Source organism: Meles meles, chromosome 15, assembly GCF_922984935.1.
Source record: "Meles meles chromosome 15, mMelMel3.1 paternal haplotype, whole genome shotgun sequence".
Lineage (NCBI taxonomy): Eukaryota > Metazoa > Chordata > Mammalia > Carnivora > Mustelidae > Meles > Meles meles.
The window spans coordinates 15,461,408-15,482,172 of NC_060080.1; the positions used below are offsets into that span (position 1 = coordinate 15,461,408).

The following is a 20,765-nucleotide window of genomic DNA, read 5'->3' on the forward strand; positions in this document are numbered from 1 at the left end:
GGGCTGGGAGCCTGTTTCCGCAGGGCAGGGGATGACGGACTGCACTGGAGCTCACAGGGCCATGTGGGACAGAGGTGACTGGGTACGGCGGGCACAGGGGCAGAGCGGCCTGCATGCGGCTGCACGGGGGCCCAGCTGCCCGCTGCCCCCAGAGCTGGGCCGTCCACCTGCACAGTGCCTCACCCCCTCCCGGGCACCTTGAGGGCCTGCAGGAAAGCTCTTCCTCTTGCCAAACCGGATCTGGGGTTCACTCTCTGGTCTGGGCCCCAGCACCGGCAGGAAGTGGGTGTGGGGGCCTCCTCTGGCCCGGGGGCTGGAAAACCAGAGGCACCTCTGGTCTGGAGCTTGGCAATCCAGTCTGGGATTGCCAAATGCCAGGCCCAACCACTACTCTGAATCTTAGTTTAGAATCTTCTTAGCCCTGGCGAGAAGAGATGGGAGCCTGTGACGGGAGGGAACTTCCTGTTTACTGCGGGTGTCAGGGATGGTCTGAGAGGGACAGCCTTCTGTGGTTAATGTGGGCCCTGACCTTTCCCCCCTTCCCCTCGGGCTCCTCCTCACCCCCTTCCTGGTTCAGGGCTTCGGGCCTGTGCTCCCTGCAGCTGGGCAGGTAAGTGATGCCCAGGTTCGCTCCTTTGCTCCTCTCTCTGGCCTGAGGAGAGCAGCCGTGGCCTGCCCGACACCTGTTCACATCCCCATGCTTCGGGGGCACCCCATTTCCCAAAGAAAGAAACTCGGGTTGCCAGTTAGCAAAAAATAAAATAAAAAAGAGGATGCCGAATAAACTTTGATTTTCAGATGAACGAGTACTTTTTCGTGTCTGTATGTGCTGTATTTTATCTGTGAACTCTAGAAGCTCCGGCCCAGGCAGGGAGGTGGCCTGCGTGGGTCCTGTGACTGGCAGGACGGGGTTCCGGCCACTCAGCCAAAGTCTCCCTTCATCGCGCGGCCTGCGAGCCGGTGGAGCGTGGCCACCCCGTGGCTCCTGCCCTCCAGCTGGCGGGGAGCCCCTGCTCCCCTCTAGGTTTGAGGACACTGGTAGCGGTGGGGATATGGAAGCCTGCCGCAGCAGGAGGGAGCAGCAGGGGCCCGCGGAACCGGCTCTGTGCCGGTGGGCTTCCAGTGTCTGCCTGACAGGGCCGTGGGGTGCCAGACGCTCGGTCAAACATGATCCTGGGTGTGGCTGTGAGGGTGTTTCTGGATGAGATCAGCCATTGAGTCAGTGGCCCTGGAGCAGAGCAGAATGCGCTCCCTCGAGGGGGCAGGCTTCGTTCAGTCAGCTGAAGACCTGAAGAGAGTAAGAAGGTGGACCCCTCCCACCCGTAGGAGAGAACTCTGGCCGCCCCAGAGCTTTCTAGCTGGGTTGTTGGTTTTTCCTGCTTTGGACGAAAGCTGAAACGTTGGCTCGTCCTGGGGGTCCAGTCTGCTGGCCTTCAGCCTGGCATGACGTTCCGGCTCTCCTGGCTTGCTGACTACAGACCTCGGAACTTCTCAGCATATATATTTCTTATTATTATTCATATATATGCGACACAGGGAGGGATCTCCTATTTGGTATATATCTATATTCGTTAACAGATCTGTATCTCCTATCCGTTCTTCTCTGGAAAACTCTGACTAACACAGCGTCACTTTGGACCTTGTGAGAAATGTGCATTTCCTTGGTCTCTAATGGGACCAAGTGGATCATGAACTCCTGGTGTGGGGACTCATCAGCCTGAATTTTCAAGCAAACATTCCAGGAAGCTCAGATGCTCATTGAGGGTTGAGAAGTGCTGCTCTGGAGACAAACGCTGGGGGTTGAAGAGAGTTGCTCCAAGTCCTTGACTGAGCTCTTTTACCCGCTCCTGGGTTACTCGGGGATTTCACTGGGCATTCTGTTTGATCTGATTATCCTCTATGTGGATCCTGGACGTTGGGGCTTCTAAATATCCTGGACTAGGGTGTGTGGTTTTTTTGGGGGGGTGGGAATGCAGAGGGAGAGACCATCCACTTCTGTGTGCTAAGGACTGACTTCGGTTTAATAGGTTCCATTTTGAGGCTATATTTCCCTCCAGTAATTCAGGTTGGGACTGGCCAGCAAGAATCCGAGGCAGCTCTAATCCAAACCTGAAGGTTTGAGCACCAGGAAGTCCTAGTTCAAGTCCGGAGCCGTGAGAACCAGGAGTGCTGATGTCTTTGGGCAGGAGAAGATGGATGTCTTAGTTCCAGGAAAGAGCAAAGTTGCCTCTCCTTCACCCTTGGGTTCCATTCAAACCCTCAGCAGGTTGGATATGCCTCGGATTCTTGCTGGCTCTATCTCACATTGTGGAGTATTTTTGCACAACTTTCTTGACTGCCCTGTGACTCAGTTTCCTCATCTGTAAGACAAGGCGGTTCAGTCTTGCTCCCTTGGGTGGAATTAAGTATGTGTTCAGCAAGGTTCTGAGCACTGAGCACCTGGGGGGTGGCCGCAGAAGTAACTGTTCACTCCATCCTGCAGGCCCCTTCCATCAGGGCTCACCTGTCCCTGGAGGGGGCGAGTGGGAAAGGCTGGCTGGGCTGTGCAGGCTACCACCCTGCACACCGGGCAGCACAGAAGGGCCCTGCCCTGGCTGAAGCCTCAAGCACCTCTGCCAAGTGGGCCGTGTGGTCCGGGAGACCCTCGGTGGTGAAGGTGTCCATGCTGGGAAAAGAGGCCATGTGGAGTTTGCAGCCGGTCTCAGTTGGGAGATTCACAGTGCTGATCTTCGGGACTCTGGAGCAAGGCCATGGCCTCTGGGGTAAAGAACTAAACGCCTTTTTTTATTTTTAAGAAGATTTTATTTATTTATTTGATAGAGAGAGATCACAAGTGGGCAGAGAGGCAGGCAGAGAGAGAGAGGGGAAGCAGGTTCCCCGCTGAGCAGAGAGCCCGATGCGGGGCTCGATCCCAGGACCCTGAGATCATGACCTGCTGAAGGCAGAGGCTCAGCCCACTGAACCAACCACCCAGGTGCCCCAAGAACTAAATGCCTTTTGAGAAACAATTTCAGGCATGCTTCTGGGACCTAGAAGAGATGGAACACCTGAGCACAGGACACCAAGGACCCACCATGAACTGAGTCCTGTCAGAGCCACCACACAGGCGCAGCAACAAGCCAGGGGGTTGAGAGGAAGGCAGGGGGAGGGGGAGGTTGGACGGAAGAGGTGCAGGCAGAGTGGGAGCAGGACCGGAGAGCCCAGCAAGCAGCGAGCCCAGAATCTCCATGGCCGTCCATTGGCGCCATCCCTCAGCTCCTGCCCTCTGCTGTGGGGAGGCTCCCAAGTGACACTCAGCCCTCGGAGGGCAGAGGAAGAGGCAGGCCTGTGCTCACTGTATGGTTAGTTCCCTTGGTAACTTGGGTGTAAGCCGGAAATGGATGGCTGCCACGCCACAACCTCTAACCAACCAGATCGTTTAAAGCATAAAGGAGACAGCTTTTCATTCCGTCATTTTCTCATTTGCACGTGAATTTCATCCATTCATTCTGTCTCCTGTGGTTTGGCCCCGATCCCTCTGCTTCTTCCAGTAGGACTGGACACATTTATTTTTCTTCTTTTCTAGTGCGTCTCCAGCACTTCCGTTTACATGAGGCCTCTCCCACCCGCACTGAAAAATGCTTTCGTCTCTTTGATCTTGTAAGAAAACAAAACTTAAACTGTCTCAGAAGAATAAAGAAAAAAACAAGAAAAAAGAAAAAAACATAACTCCTCTCGTCCCTGTATCTGTTGCCTGTCTCTCTTCCCTTCCTTACAGACAGACTTCTTAAAAGAATGGACACCTGCTCTCTCTGTTTCTCACCTCCCTGTTCCCCCTCAGCCCCTCCCGTCCAGCCAAGACTCCGTTGCTGGCCCTCTTTCTAAATGGCCCTTAGGTCTGTCTCTGCTGCCATAACCCGAGCCAGGCCGCCCTCACCTCCTGCAGGAGCGCTGGGATAGACTCCTAACTTCCTTTCAAGTAATCATTTTTGTTCGTTGGCCCCATCCCCATAGAACAACCAGCATGATTTTTTAAGAGCACACATATCAGGATGTCACATGCTCTGTTGGTCGGCGAGGGCTGCCATAACAAAATACCCCACATTGGGTGACTTAAACCCAAACATTTTTTTTTCTCATAGTCCTGGATCAAGGGGTTGGCAGTTTAGTTTCTGGTGAGGATTTTCTCTTTGGCCCACCGATGGTCCCCTTCTTGCTGTGTGTCCTCAGATGGCCTCTCCTCTGTGCATGTGCTCTATTTGTGTCTCTCCCTCCTTATAGGAACGCCCATTCTCTATGAGCTGTATGACCCTATTTAACCTTAATGACCTTCTTAGGCCCTGTCCCCAAATACAGTCACACTGTGGGGTTCAAGCTTCTGCATATGAAGTTGCCAACAAAACAGTTCAGTCCAAGACTCACCAAAGTCCTCGACATGGTCTACAAGGTCCTGCCTGGTCTGGCTTTTGCCTGTTCTCCAGTCCTATCTGTTGAACTTTCCCACTTCCTCTGTGTATTTCTCAGTTCCTCAAACACGCAGGCTTCTTTCCTCTCTGGGACCTCAGTACCTGCTGTTTCTTCTGCTTGCAATATCCTTTTTCCACTCTCCCCCATCCTTTGCCTGTGTGATGCCTCCTTATTCCTCAAACACTAGTTCACATGTCTTCCTCAAGGAGTATCCATGACCCCTGACATGGTTATGATGAGGGCCCCCACTTACATTTTTCTCTCTGCATGTCTTACTCCCCCTGTGGGGCTTAAATCTCTGCATAAATCATTGTTTAATGCCTTTTTTTTTCTCTTCCCTAGAAAAACAGCTCTGAGATAATAGGGACCATGCTTGTCCTGTTGACTGCTGTCTCCCTAACAGCTAGCTAGTGTACTGTACGTGCTAGGTGCTTCAAAAATAGTTATTTAAAGAACTAATTCACAGAAGTGAAAGGTAGATTCCTTATTGGACTTTCAGGTGAAGAGAAGAATCAGCAACATCAAAAATTTTAAAACTCCATTCCTCTGTGACCCTCTTTCTAGCCAGGAAAGTCAGGCTGATGAGAATTATATCAGACTGACCTATTTCGGAAATTGCACAGAAGACTCTAGCTAAGATCTCAGTGGTGAATGTGAAACGTTCATCTCTGCCCACATTGTTCAGTCGTGGGAGATTGTTTTCAAAGATGGCTGAAGCAATTTGTCCTATGCTCCCTTTCCGTGTCCTGGGACTTTGCTGTTCCTTCTAAGAAGAGGGGTGTCGACTTCTCTTCTTCTTAAATCTGGACTGGCCTCATGACTGGCTTTGGCCAACAGAACTGGGCAGAAGTGACGCTATGTGAGTTGTAGGCCTTGCCTGCAAGAGTCCTTACAGTGTCCTCTTTGACTGTCTTGGAATGTGCCCCAAAACCACTGTGGAAGGAAGCTGGGTTAGCCTGTTGAAGGGGGAGGCCAAGTGGAAGAGAATCAAGAGAACCCAGCTGACAGCCAGCACCAATTTCCAGACATGTGAGTAGGACCCTGTAGAGCCTTCCTGTTCAGCGGCTCCTCCAGCTGAAACTGACTGCCTGAAAGAGCCCAGGAGAGACCAGCAGAGGAACCCACGTAATTGGGAGAATATCAGATCTTCTCTAGGTGGCTTGTTACACAGAAATGGCTGAGTGGAACCTCAGTCCTCCTGATTTCTGCATATTAATCCCATTTCCTTCTCCCTAAACAGTCATGCCCTCCCTCCTGACTCTCTCACTGTCACACTCAGTCTGAATCATCAGAACATTCCAGAATGTTATTTCCAATTATAAATCCAAAGGGAAAACAGACAAGGTAAATGATTCATCATAGTGTCTATATGTGTGCCTTTCACCGAGTCTGGATGTAAGGGTGTCGTCAGGAACCCTATTCTGGGAAAGATGGCCATGTTCACTCACCTAGGATATGAGGCTCCCCAGGGTTTCCTAGGAAGCTGGAGGCAGAGTCATTGTGCACATTTCATATGCCCTTGGCTGCAATTTCTAAACTTGAAGTGTCAACCCAAGATTCATGTCCTATGAAAAGCTCCTTCCTGTGACAAAGGCCTATTTCCTAGAAACTCTTCTCATTGTACATAGAGGCCTATCCAGTTAGTTAGCATTTTTTGTGTTAAAAAAAAAACTCAGCTGAGTAAATTTAAAGATCTAATTGGTTTTAGTCAACAGTTCATGAATCAGGCAGCCTCTCCTCTAGCAACTCGAAGAAATCTCTTGAAGGACTGTACAGAAATGATTGGGTTTTGTAGGCAGAACGCAGCATAAAAAGGAAGTTTCTTTTTTTTTTAATTTTTAAAGATTTATTTTTTTTTTTTTTTTGACAGAGAGAGAATGCGAGCAAACACAAGCAGGAGGAGCAGCAGAGGGAGAGGGAGAAGCAGGCTCCCCACTGAGCAGGGAGCCCAATGCAGGGCTTGGACCCTGAGGTCATGACCTGAAGCCACAGGCAGACACTTAATCGACTGAGCCACCCAGGTGCCCTGGAAAAGGAGGTTTCTAGCAAAGAGTGGATTGTTTCAGGCAAAGTCACCTCCCTGTGGAGGTGGAAGGGGTCTACTGAGCAGATGACCTCACTAGTGCTCACCAGGTAATTCCAGATCAATGTAAAGGTTACATTCCTGGGAGAGGTGGAAACTACATTTAGGTTAGGTGCTAAGTCTCGGTTTGCTGACATGAGGCTTAGCACAAGTAACTCCATTTAGAGCTGTTGTGTCTCTCTCTCTCTTTTTAAAGATTTTATGTATTTATTTGTCGAAGGAGGGGGGAGAGAACACAGGCAGGGGGAGCAGCAGGCAGAAGGAGAAGCAGGCTCCCCGCTGAGCAGAGAGCCTGATGTGGGACTTGATCCCAAGACCCTGGGATCATCTGAGCCGAAGGTGGATGCTTACCACCTGAGCCACCCAGGTACCCCTGTTTTCTCTTTTTTAAAACATTTATATCAGAAAGAACTTGGAAATAACCCAAATGCCAACAGCATGAGAATGCATAAATACTTACAAAGTGGAATACCATATAGGTAAAGTGAATGAACAAGAACTACAAGTATTAACGTAGCCAAATCTCAGAAAACATATCACTGAATGAAAGCGGCGAGCTGCAGAAGTTCTGTAAAGCACGACACTAGCAGCGTAAAAATTTAAAACATGCAAAACACCACCATGTACCTTTAGGACACATTCGTGCGCACTGAGTGAATCCACATATGCACGGGGATATCGAACAACATATTTGAAAGAGGGAGGCCAGGGAGCAGGACTGGGGAGGGATACACAATGGTTTCATCTGTACGAAAGTGATTTGAAATGCATATGAGGAGTTCACAATTAGGCAGAGCTGGTAGCAGATATTATTCTTTATATGCTTCTTATGCTCAAACCATGATATGATAAAAAAAAAAAATAGAAAAGTTTCCTCTTCCCTCTTCTCACTGGTTGGGTCCATCTTTTCTACGGTCCAGTCTCTTTGACACTGGCTTCCTGGCAGCCCTCGGCCACCACGTGGGCTAAAGTCATCCAACCTAAAGAGGCCCTTGGTGTGCTTAGTTTTATTTTATGAAGTAGAGCTCTAAGTCAGGGAGAGTTTCAGAGAGAAAGGAAAGAGAACTTCCTCCAGGGAGTGCTGTTTTCCCAGTGTGGGCTCAAGAAATGATTAGGGATGGGTGCCTGGGTGGCTCAGTGGGTTAAAGCCTCTGCCTTCGGCTCGGGTCATGATCCCGGGGTCCTGGGATCGAGCCTCGCATGGGGCTCTCTGCTCAGCGGGGAGCCTGCTTCCTCCTCTCTCTCTGCCTGCCTCTCTGCCTACTTGTGATCTCTGTCTGCCAAATAAATAAATAAAATCTTAAAAAAAAGGAAAGAAATGATTAGGGAGGGAGTGGGTGATTTTGGCAGGACTTCCTGTACCCACTGTGCCCTGGGAGGCCTGCCAGCCTCTCATTCGCCATGGCAGCCTCTGGCTGTAAAGTGCAAGGTCAAAGCTCGATAAAGACATCAGGCAGTGTCTGCCTGGCTGGAGAAACTCCTCCAGAGGTTGGCTTCTGGAAGTGCAAGGGAGGGGTGGGTCGTGGAGGGAAAGGAAGGTGAGAGGTCAGTTCGGGAAACATACTTCAAGGAAGGGAGTGAACAAAATAGTATTTCACAACCCAGGAGTTCTGGAGTCACTTCTGAGTGTGATCTGGGCTCCTAGAAAACACTTGACCTGGACGAGCCTAGAAAGAGCAGAGTCTTTGGGTTCCTCTGAACCACTGTGGTAGGAGCTGGCCGTCCAGGAACGTGGACTGCTCAGTGCAATTTGGTTTTGACCTTGACTGGCAGTGCAACCCAGGCAAGTTATTTAATTCTCTCATCTCTGTTTCTTTATCTCTAAGTGGTGGGGATAATAATAGCGTAATACAAATAAAAACGGCTGGCTCAGTTCTAGGTCCGTTCTGTGTTGCTTCTAGAAGACACATAACTCCAGCTCAAAATATTTGAGAAGAAATATAAACATGTATATTAATCTCCCAAAGAAGTACCCAAGGGGAGTTATAGCATTAAACACATAATACACATTCCCTAAACATCCTCTTAACACAGCAGATTCCCCAGAGTCCTGTCCTTAAGGCTGCCTCCCCCCCAGATTCTTCTCTCTTACCCCCACTTCTCTCTTGACCACTTTTCTGGCCTTTTGACAAGTTTTTTTTTTTTTTTTTTCCCTTGGAGACGCTCCAGAGCCTTCAAAAATGTAAGTCAAATCAGACTTTCAGCTCGTTTTGATTCTCCTCCCCAGTAATGATCATAGGAAAGAGCCTGTTGTCCAGCAGGGAAACCCAGAATCCTCTAGAACGGGGCAAAGCGGGGTGAATAGGCTGCCAATATTAATACCGTTGTTTGTCCCTGTCACACTTTGCTAAGGCTTACTGAGATGATTAGAGGAAATAATGCACGTCAAGAATTTAACGGTAGCTAACACTAAGTCCCGAAAATGTTAGTTATATTACCTATGGTTAATAATCATCACTGGCATTATTATTTCTAGGGGCTTATTTACTTTGTTTAAATTTCAAGGACATCAGCCAAAAGTTGAAAAGGAAGTTCTAAATTCAACTGTGGTCCAGAGATTGCAGCGCGGGGCGCCTGGCTGGCTCAAATGGTTAAGCGGCTGCCTTCAGCTAAGGTCATGATCCCAGGGTCCTTGATTGAGCCCTGCATTGGGCTCCCTGCTGGGTGGTCAAGTCTGCTTCTTCCTCTCCCTCTGCCCCTCCCCCTCATTCATGCTCTCTCTCTCAAAATAAATAAGTAAAATCTTAAAAAAAAAAAAAAGGAGAGATGGCTGCACATTCCACATTTGAGATGCGCCACCCTCTGCCCTCTCCTAACAGTAACAGGGGACGTTGTTGAAGTTGATTCCCACACATGGGAGGAACAGTTGGGCCACCCTCTCATGATTCTGGAACCCCAATGAAGGGCCTTGCCTTTCCCCGGGTCTCCCCGAAGCTGCTGGCCAGGATGCCAGAATGTTCCACGTTCTCCTGGCTCTGTGCGGACTCTGCTGGGCGCTCGGAAGCCACTTCCCCAGGGATACCTTGGTGGCAATGCCCCTGCAGGGGTCTCCATCCTGTAGCCACCTGACTGGCCTGCCCTGTGATACCGGCAGGTCTGAAGGGGCTGGGTGAGACCCTCCCTGGTGTCATGACCTGACCTCAGGAGTGTCCCTTAAGAAGGACACAGGCAAAACACCCTGTGTATTGATGCGGGCTCCCAGGCAGGCAGCCAGGGTCTGCAGAAAGGGATCTTAGGGACCAGAAGGGCCTGGAGATGAGCAGACTTGGAGAGGGAGTCCTTTTCCACCAACTGAAGGGCTGTCCTAGGACATGGGAGCAGACGCCTTCTGCGGCACCTCAGACATGTCCTCCAGGAGCTCTGGGGTGGGTCTTGTCCCATCAGGGAGGTGTGAGGGAAGAACGGCCACTCCCCTGCCTGGCGGCGCGTGTGTTGATGGTGGGGTTGGGGGAGGCAGGACAAGCAGAAGCTGGATGAGCCCTCTGGAAGGACAGCTAACAGTTTCCGGGGACATGGCACGATCTAAATACTCTACATGCAGTAACTCATTTAACTCACAGTATCGTAGTGAGGGAGGCACTGTGAATGCCCGGTTCACGGAGGACGATGATGCCCAGGACCACACAGACCGTTAGCGGTGGGCCCAGGGAAAGCCGCTGGCCAGCTGCTCAGCACATACTCCCTTGAACCTCCGTGGCCGAGTTTCCTCCAGCGCAGTCGGTGGGGTATACAGGGCAGTACTTCTCAGACTCTGCTGTTCATACTTTGTGGAGCTCCAGGTTCTGATTCTCTAGAGGCCTGGGCTGCACTGCGGCCTGAGATTCTTGGTCTCTAACAAGAAATGCAAGAATTGCAGGCATTCATGGCACCTCAAGCCCTGTGTGGATTGTGGTGGGAGCAGAGAGACCAGGGCAGGGGCATGGGGGCTCAGGGTTCCGGAGAGCTGACTCTTCCTCCAGGATGGCCACAGATCTAGCCCTCTCCTGCCTCTGCTCCGGAGAACCGGTGTGGGAGCAGACACAGACTGAGACTCGGACACAGACAGACAGACACACACACACACACATCCTCACCCTCTCTGAGACTCTCACTGACTGGGAGGGGAGGTAACAGCCTGGAAGTGGGGACACGCCTTCCGCAGCTCCTGCTGTTCTTGCTATCCTTGCTCTGCCTGGTTGATCAAAGAGACCTGTGAGTTGGAGGCCTAGTTCCCTACCTGTCCCTTCTTTGGGCCCTCCCCCGCATGCTGCTGGCATGGCCTTATGAAACAAAACAGTATGTCATCCTTCCCTCTCTCCCTCATGCACACCTAGACTCTTTGGTGGAATAATTTATTTACACCTAAAAAAGTCAATGACTCCCTTTTGCCTACAACGTAAACTACTTATCTTCTGTACAGAAAGGAGTTAACACAGCAGACCTACTGCTTATTCTTACAAAGACTTGCTCAGGGCACCTGGGTGGCTCAGTCGGTTAAGCGTCTGCCTTCAGCTCAGGTCATGATCTCAGGGTCCTGGGATCGAGTCCCTTGTCGGCTCTCTACTCTCTGCTCGGTGGGAGTCTGCTTCTCCCTCTCACTCTCCTTTTGTACTCTCTCTCTCAAATAAAATAAAATCTTAAAAAAAAAAAAAAAAGAGGGCGCCTGGGTGGCTCAGTGGGTTAAAGCCTCTGCCTTCGGCTCAGGTCATGATCCCAGGGTTCTGGGATCGAGCCCCGCGTCGGGCTCTCTGCTCTGCGGACAGCCTGCTTCCTCCTCTCTCTCTCTGCCTGCCTCTCTGCCTGCCTCTGATCTCTGTCTGTAAAATAAATAAATTTTTAAAAAATCTTAAAAAAAAAATTAAAAAAAAAAAAGAAAGAAAAGAAAAGGCCTGCTCAGCTGGTTGCCCTTGACAGGCATTTGGGAACTGAGACTTTAGGAGGTCCCCACCATTAATCGAGAAGAGCAACTCACTCTAAACTGTTTGTGCAAACACTATACCCGTGCTAAATACCCCGTTTCTTCCGGGAGTCTGGGATTTGGGCACATGCTGGACAGAAAATACTTAGCACAGTTCTTCAGAGAAACAGAACTGATGGGCTATACATACATAGAGTGCATGATTCATTTTAAGAAATTGGCTCACGCAGTTGTGGAGGCTGGCAACTCTGAAGTCTGTAGGGCAGACTGGCAGCCTGGAAATTCAGAGCGGAGCCCAAATTCTGCTGGGGATCAGGCTGGAAACATAGGCCGGGTATCCATGCTGCAGTCTCTACAAATCTCTCTTCTTCAGGCCGCCTCAGGCTTGTGCGTAAGGTCTGACACTGGTTGGATGAGACCCACGCACACTGTGCAGAGTAATCACATTACTTACAATCTACGGGTTTACATGCTAATCACATCTGAAAAATACTTTCATGGCAATGTCTCGATTGGTGTTTGACCAAACAACTGGGCACCATAGCTTTGCCAGGCTGGCATAAAAAATCACACATCATGGCTGCTGGTAAAAATCCCGGGAGCTGATGCTCTCCCAAGCTTCCTTGGTTGGCAAGGCTTTACATGTGTTGTTACAGCTCACTGCTGGGGGAAGTGAGTGTGTCCTGCGTGACTCTGTGGGAGAGGACACAGCGTCCTCAAGAAGGACGATTTCTCTGGCACCTGGGTTTCCCCAGACTTCGCCCCATGTGCCTTTCCTTTTGCTCATCTTGCTTGGCATCCTGTTGTTCTAATAAACCACAGCTGTGAGCACAACTGTGCTGAGCCCTGCAAGCCCTCTTAGTACATCACTGAACCTCGGGCTGGTTTGGGAATTCCTGTCATCTGCAGATGCTCCGAGCTGAGCCTGGCCAGTCTCCTCAGCTCCGGCAAGTGCTTCTCTCTACCGTATGCCCCGTGTGCCGGCCATGTTGATCTGCCTAGTACCTGAATACTCTAGAATGCCCTACTTTTCCTCCCTTGGCCTGGCTAACTTCTCTGCAATCATTGAGACTCAGCTTGTTTTGGTCATCCATGGGGGGGATGGGAATGAACCATCCCGACAGAGAGTGGCTTATAACAGTAACGGTTTATGATTTCTCAGGATTCTGTGGGTGGACTCAAGCCGGTCTTCTACTCCTCATGGCGTTGATTGAGGTGTTAGGAAGGAAGGTTCAAATGGCTCCACCCACAGAGCTGGCCGTTGGTGCTGACCGCCAGCTGGAGTTGGGCTGAGGCGAGGTCGGGAGCGCAGGGTCTCTTCCATGTGGGCTTGTGCACCTGGTAGGCGGAGATTGCTTAAAGCCTGGTGGCCGGATTCCGAGAGGAAGGTGTGAGTGCTCATCCAACAGCACTTGCATTCTTGCTGATGTGCCATCGGTCTAACCCAGTCACAGCCCGATCTCAGACTCATCACGGGAGGGGTGTCTGTTGTGGAGCCACATTCCACCCACCTGTGTGGCTGGGGTGGCCCAGGGAGGGCGGGTGAAACACAGCCATCACCCCCACGACTGTGCGGGTCTGAGCAGCGGCTCCTGATACAGTCTCCTGCTAGAAATAGCCCCAGGCACGTCTTCGTTGGAGCCACAGTGGAGCGTGGAGATCCATTGTGAATCCAGCTCCGCCCTATTGCAAAATTCTGACATCATAAGATAACACAAGAAGTGACTCATCTCTGTATAAATACTTCGATTAGGTCATTTGCTTTCCAGACTGAAAACAGGGAAGAGAAAAAAAAACTTGGTGTGGTTGCCCCCTGAACTGACATAGGGGGTAACATTCCCTCTCCACCCCCTCCACCCCCCTGCTGAATGCTAACCCCCTTCCAGCTGTGAGAATGTTCTATGTAAGACCACATTTCCCTAGAGTCCACGCTCCAGAATATTTCATCTTTTGAACCTTACTTTAAGCAAGTCAAAGAAATAAGGTCTTGGATAATAAAAATAAAAACTTTTTCTTTATAAATTTTTTTACTTTATGAGAGGATTAACGGTATTATTTTTCTATAGGTGAGCCCCTTTGATTCGTTAGAAATGAAATTTATCTAGTCAGGGTTTACAAACTGGTTCTGCTGGCCAGATCTAGCCTGCTCTGCTTGCCCTTTTTGGGCAACGCCATGGTTTTCTTTTCAATTATGGACTTTGAGAACTTAGATACAGCATGTTCTCCAGGTCCCCCCAGTTTCCACCACTACCCCATGTTACACGCAGTTATGTGACCTGCGGGACCCCTGGTGACACCCAAGCTTCCAGCCTTGGAGTTCTGTGTTTTATGGGGAAACTGAGACCCAGAAGGGAGGGTCTACCCAAGGCTGGGCATCTAGGAGCTGGGAGGCCTTGCAAGCAGGTCTCCAGACTCCCGGGGTGAGGCTCCCCTCCCTTTGGCTTACTTCATCTCCACACCACTTTCCCGGAGCATCCGCTCAAGTAACAAAGGTGTGTGCAATCAGAGCACTTGCCAGAAAGCTGGCAAGCATCTGCTGGGGTGGTTTTGTCCTGACAGCGGCCGATAATGGCGTGTTCTTGTGACCTTTCTCCTTCCTTTCTGCCCTCCGGTCCTCAGGCCGAGGCCGACCTCACACGGCTGCTGCCATCAGGCCAATCTCCCACACAGAAGGAGGAAGGTTTTTCTACTTCAGCCCGTTGCTGCTTCTCCTTTTTCATCAAATGGCTCTGACTGGAAGCTTTATGCACATAACGGCTACACAGTCAGTGCTTTCGATGGTGCCAGTGGGCATCTCTTCCTTCTGGAAAAATCCTACTTGTTAGTCAAGGCTCTGATCAAACGTCACCTCTCATTTACATATTAGAGCAACCCGTGTGTGTGTGTGTGTGTGTGTGTGTGTGTGTGTGTGTGTGTGTCTTTACATGTGGGTTCTATGCCCTTCCTATCTTTTGTGCCCATATTTCCCCTCCACTACTCCCCTCCCCAATCCACGTTTGCTGAATTAAATTGAGAGGACTGAGGTTTAACATGAGAGTTCCAGAGAACAACCAACAGCCCCTACTTAATACCAAAATTGGAAAAGGACTAGATTTTGATTCTCTTTTTTGGAAAGGAAAATATGTCACCATGCAGAAAGGCCAAACAGCCTCTACTGTTCAAAAACATACCTCCCGGTGTTGGGATGTGAGTTGGACATATTAGGGAGGGGGCTGCTGCTTTAGTGGGGGGTAGATGAAGGGCATGGGGGGGTGTCTGGGCTGGCGAGTAGTGAGGGAAGGGGGGTTGGAAGGCTTCAGATTGTCCCAACCAGTGTTCAGTTGAGTGTCTGGGCTCTCTGACACAAAACCCAGCAGTGAGTTTGGCACAAATAAAGGGAAATTATACCCATAGGAAGATTGACAGTCTTCAGGGGGTTCATACAAAGTGACTTCCTGAGGTGATGAGTGAGGGAGTACTCAGGGATCCACATGGACTTATAGATATATTATTATTTTTTAAAGATTTTATTTGTCAGAGAGAGAGAGGGAGAGAGTGCGAGCAAGCACAGGCAGACAGAGTGGCAGCAGTGGCAGAGGGAGAAGCAGGCTCCCCGCTGAGCAAGGAGCCCGATGTGGGACTCAATCCCAGGATGCTGGGATCATGACCTGAGCCGAAGGCAGCCACTCAACCAACTGAGCCACCCAGGCATCCCTAGATATATTATTTTATTTATTTCACACAGAGACAGAGTACAAGCAGGGGGAGTGGCAGGCAGAGGGAGAGGGAGAAGCAGGCTCCCGGCTGAGCAGGGAGCCCAATGCAGGATTCAATCCCAGGACCCTGGAATCACGACCTGAGCTGAAGGCAAATGCTGAGCCAGACAGGCACCTCCCTGCGTGTGATTTAAAATTTTCCAGCTGAGAGGAATGCCACAAATTACATTTGGAGGCACCTTTGAGCTCGCTGAGTAGACACCATAAGCAAAGCTTACCCTCTTGAGTTGAAAGAATTTATGGACAAGAAATTATCATTGAAATTAAATGGCGGCAGACGTGGCCAAGGAATATTATGGGGGTTCGATCCGTTTATGAATCTCGTGATAGATGAATGTGTGGAGATGGCAGCTGTGGGCAACAGAACAATATTGGAATATGGTGGTAATACGAGGAAAGAGTGTGATCACGTTAGAAGCCTTGGAACGCGTATAAACAACGGGTATGTTCATCAGAAGAAATCAACTGCTTTTACATATCCCCTCTCCATAGTACCTGTTTTACTGCAATATAAAAATCAGGTCGTGTGCATTTTCATATTGAACTTCTTTGTTAAATAAACTTTTATAATAGTAAAAAAATTTTTTTTCTAGTTATCACATTAAAAACCATAAAGAGGTAAATTAATCTGAATTATATACCCAAGTATATCCAACACATTAAATCTACTATCTTTAAAAATATATTCACTATATTTTTTATTATCATTTCAATATATAATTAATATACAAATTATTAATGGACTATTTTACATGTTTTTTACATGTTTACAACTTAACTCGGGTGCTAAATATTCATTGAAATTACTCTATCTCTATTTAGACTCCATAAAATTTCCAATCGGAAAAAGTAGATTCACATACCTAAGTTGTTTCAAACATATGTAAAAATTTCCTACCAACAGAATTAAATATCAGTTTTTACTTTTTTTTTTCCATTTTATTTATTTTTTCAGCGTAACAGTATTCATTCTTTTTGCACAACACCCAGTGCTCCATGCAAAACGTGCCCTCCCCATTACCCACCACCTGTTCCCCCAACCTCCCACCCCAGTTTTTACTTTTTTTAAATTTCTTTGTGGTCTATATCCGTACTCATGCAATTCTTTTTCCCCCCATCATTATTGAGATACAATTGATGTAAAACATTGGGTAAGTTCTAAGTGGACAGGTTTAAAGTGTTGATATGATATACTTATGTATTGCAGAATGACCACAGCCACCATGTTAGCTAAGCCCTTGATGATGTCACGTAATTGCCGCCACTTTTTTGTGGTGAGAACATTTATGACCTACTCTTCGACCAACTTGCAAGTATTAATACGGTATTATTAACTACAGTCCCCATGCTGCCCAGAAGATCTCTAGAACTTATTTATCTTGTAACTGGAGGTTCATACTCTTAGATCAATATCTCTCTGTTTCCTCCACCCTGAATATCAGCTTTTCTATTTCAATTTCAATTAATTAAAATCAGATAACATTAAAAACTTAGCTCTTCAGTGGCACGAGTAGCATTCCAAGTTCTCAACAGCCACGTGCAGCTCACGGCTACTGGGACGGAACAAAGAACCATTTTAGAGTGATTAGGAGCAGCCCCACTGCCCACTGCCTACTTCCCTTGACCTGGCCCTGGGCTGGACAGACAGGTGTCCATTTGATCTGAGCTCAGTGCCCACATTCTGAAGTTTAACAGTTTAGCTGTGGTCATTCTCTCGTGAGCCCAGCCTTCCCTGTCTTAGGCCTGGGTCCCACTGGACCATCATCCCAGGGTGGGAGAGGGATGTTTCACCTGCTGTTGGCTCATAGCTGGAGACCTCAGAAAGTAGCCTGAAGGCTCAGCTGTGTAACTCATGGCTGAATGGGCCCAAACGGACCAAAGCAGACCCCCTTGGTTTTCCCAGTGCAATTGCATGAGTGGTTTTCCAAGAGCCTTTCCCTCTCAAAACTCATTGCACTCAGATAGAAGGTTGACAATAGTCCTAGACACTTCAAGCTGCTCTTTAAAGTGGAAAAAAATTTTAAAATCAAATGCTGTCAGGAATGTCTATGGCGTTGCTGATTCCCAGTAAAGGCTTATTGGTAAATAAGTCATTATTACTTCTAATTATACCAGAATATCCATTAACTCCTTTCTGAATTGAAGAAAAAAGAAGATTTTTGTAGTTATAGTTGTTTTACATTCCTGTATATTATATTTAGGGTAAGAGAAGTCTATTATTATGTAAATTAGTGAGATTCAATAGCTTTTAATCTCTTTCTTCAAATCTCTTTTAGAAGTTACTATTTAGGGGCGCCTGTGTGGCTCATAAATTAGGCTTTGGCCCCAGGGTCTCAGCTCAGATCTTAATCTCAGGGTCATGAGTTCAAGCACTGGTTTGGGCTCCACAGTGTGGAGCCTGCTTGAAAAGAAAAAAAAGAAGTTACTATTTAAGAAAGAATAATTTCTTAAGTGTATATGAAAATAGTTGTATGTATGAATAAATATCTATGTGACTATATATATAAATATGTATGTGAAGAATTCCTAAAGAATCTATTTGTAAAACTAGAGTTTGACATCCCGTGAAAAATTCTTAAAATAAAAATAGTCATAAAATGCATGCTTTTTAACTAGATAAGACTTTTTATAATCATATCTTCATTATATATACACATAGTATATGTGTGTGTATATATAAATGTAAATATATATATATATATATATTTTTTTTTTTTCCTTTTTTCAAAGGGGAGAAAACAAACAAACCCTGTTAAGACTGCCACAAGGTGGCACTAAAATCTAATGAACATTCCAGTCTCTGGTCTTGTCTGAGAGCCGCTGGGGGGTGATTTACAGGATCTGTAGGAAACACTGGACAAAACAAAACACCCTAAGTAAACGAAACTGAAGATTGGAGATAGATTAATATCTTCCTTTTGTCAGAGGGATCACATCCCTCTCTCACTGGTGTAAGTGTCTGTCACACAGTGAGTCCATATGTTAATAAAGCTAATTTGTAACATGATTTCTTCTCCGGGACCAATCCCTGCCCTTGCCCTTCAGGGGGCGTGTCCTGCGCAGGGAGAGGAGACGCAGGGAGGAGCCTGTCGGGCACATCACCTAGTTTGGAAAAGTTTATCCTGTGAGTGGTGCAGTCTTCAAAGTAGTCCGTTTCCACAGAATTTGTCAATGTATCCCAGACATAAAAATGAACAGCATGAAGAGAACTTGCTGCAGAACACGGATTTTTCTATTTGTTTACTTTGGCATATTTACCAACCGAGTATTTTTAGAAATATTGCGATATTGAAGTTCAGGCTTGGAACACTCGTATATTATGTCTGGGGGTCAGGAAATGAGTGAATTGAATCCCTCTTCCTGATTCTTTGTGTTTCAGTTTCTCAAAAAATACATGGCACAAAGTTTCGTTTGATATTTTCTTACTATTTGAAGCTTAAGGACACAGCCAAGTTTCCCAAGCTATATTAAGATAAAGGAAAGCTGTGTTTTAACAATGCGGCTATAAAAGGTTTTGACTAAAACAAAAAATTTAGATAAGATTTTTCTAATAGACTAAGTGAAGAAGAGGAAAAAAGAAGAAGGAGGAGGAGGAGGAGGAGAAGAAGAAGAAGAAGAAGAAGGAGAAAGAAGGAGAAGGAGAAGGAGAAGGGGAAAAAAGAAAAGAGAAAAAAAGAAAAAAGAAAAGTTTCTGGATAGGAACCCTAAACCAATGATCAAAAAAACCCTTCTTTTCTCCTGTGGGATCCCACTGTGGAAAAATTATTTACTTGTTGACAATTTAGTTCCTTAGTTCAGAAAAACAAAACCAGTGGAGCTTATCCAGTATGAGGGAAGGGTGTTGGGGCGTTTCACTATGTTCCCTTTTGGACAGGCTCCAGGGATTATGACACTATTGTCTTATTTGACTTGTTATGTCTGTGATGTTCATGTAGAGACCCAGACCTCAACATAGGAATCCCACGTGAAAACACCACAGCTTAGTTACAGCCGGCTGTATGGGCTTGGTTGGATGGCTGTTAGTGCAGAGCCTGGAGTCTGAGGTAGGAGACCCCAGAAAGTTCCGAGTTCCTGAGCATTTAGGTGAATTCTCCACAGTCATTTTACTGATTCTTTCATAGGGTCAGGCATCGTGCTAGGGCTTCAAGATGCTGAGGTAAGAGAATCCTGGTGCTCCACGAGCTTCCAGTCTTAGATAGGGAGGCAGAAATATGAGGCCATAACCTCATGATGATGTGGGAGTCTCTCCTTTGCTAAAAAACCAGTAAGCATCCTTCTGCCTCTATAATGGATATGGCCCAGTCTGTGTCCTTGGTACTTCAGCCCTCCATGATTGGCCTCAACCTGAGTTTCAACTATCAAGTGCAGTCACACTAAGTGAGTCCCTCATTTTAGAGTTTGTCTTATTCTTTCCCACCTCTCTGTTTTCCTCAAGCTCTTCCTTCTTCCAGCCAAGCCCTCCCTCTGTCCCCCTCCTCCCTCTTCTAGCCTGTGAAATCCTTTGCCTGAGATCCTCCTAGATCAGACTCTGGGATAGATCAGTCAAGTCCTGCTGTGTAGGAGAAGAGCTAGCACCCCACCAGACACTAATTTGTTGTGTCCTCGCTTGCAAGCTCCCCCTGTCCCCCTTTCTGTCCCCTGCCTTAGGCCTCATCCTCTTCTTGCCCAGTGGGGTGAGAGGTTGTTGGGTTTTATTGTACAATTTACTTCAGGCAGTTCACAGCCTGACTACCAGGATCTGAATTCATCATTCAATCCCGGGCTGAAGCTGCGGGTTTTCTGCCTTGTGACTTCCTCCCAGTGCACTTGAAGTCCAGCAAACAGCCCCAACCTTCCTTTTTCACTCTCCCTCCTGCCCCTAATCTTCCCCTAGAGATGTAGGGGGTGTGAGTGGAGGGTGGGGAGGAAGAGGGGAGGCGAGAGGACTTGGAAGAGCTGGAGACTAGGCCCAGGCCCACCAGCTCACAGTCAGCTCTTGGCCTCAGGGGTCCAAATCTAGAGGTGTCCCAGGAAGAGCCCCGGGTGGGGGGAGTTGGGAGGGGCGGACCAGATCAGGGAAGGGCAGTTTCTGAAAGAAAAGAACAGAACCTTCCCTGGAAACAAACGTGTGTGTCTGCCTGTGTGCATGTGTTTATTTAAAAACAAAACCGCTTAAAGGAGCCGCTCCCTCCCCCACAGGTCGGCCACCGCCGGGAGTTTGCACCGAAGCGGGACAATTGGAGTGGGAGGGAGTCGCCAACGCCCCCACAAAGTGCTGCCTTCTCTCGGAACCGCTCTCCCAGGCCCTGCAGGCTCCAGGCCGCCAGCTCAGGGCCTTGGCCTGGCGCGCAGAAGACGCGGCAAAGGGAGGGAAAGCTGGTGCGGCCAGAACCCCGCAGCGCCAGCCGAAGCGCAGACTCCCCAGTCGCCGCCTCTCCCAGCCCCGCGGCCGGAGCCGTCAATCAAGCTCGGCCGGCCCCGCCCCTGGGCTGCAGCGGATGGCCAATCAGAGCCAAGCTCCGCAGCGATGAGCTCAGTCGGCTCGCTTCCCATTGGGCGGCTATATTAAGAAAGTGGCCGAACTCTTTAAATAGCGGGCGCTAGG

At 48.4% G+C, this 20,765-nt stretch overlaps 1 pseudogene; it reads left to right on the top strand.

The window, feature by feature from the left end:
• The first annotated feature begins 15,390 nt into the window (after positions 1-15,390).
• On the top strand, positions 15,391-15,616 carry LOC123926068 (annotated as a pseudogene).
• The last annotated feature ends 5,149 nt before the right edge of the window (positions 15,617-20,765 follow it).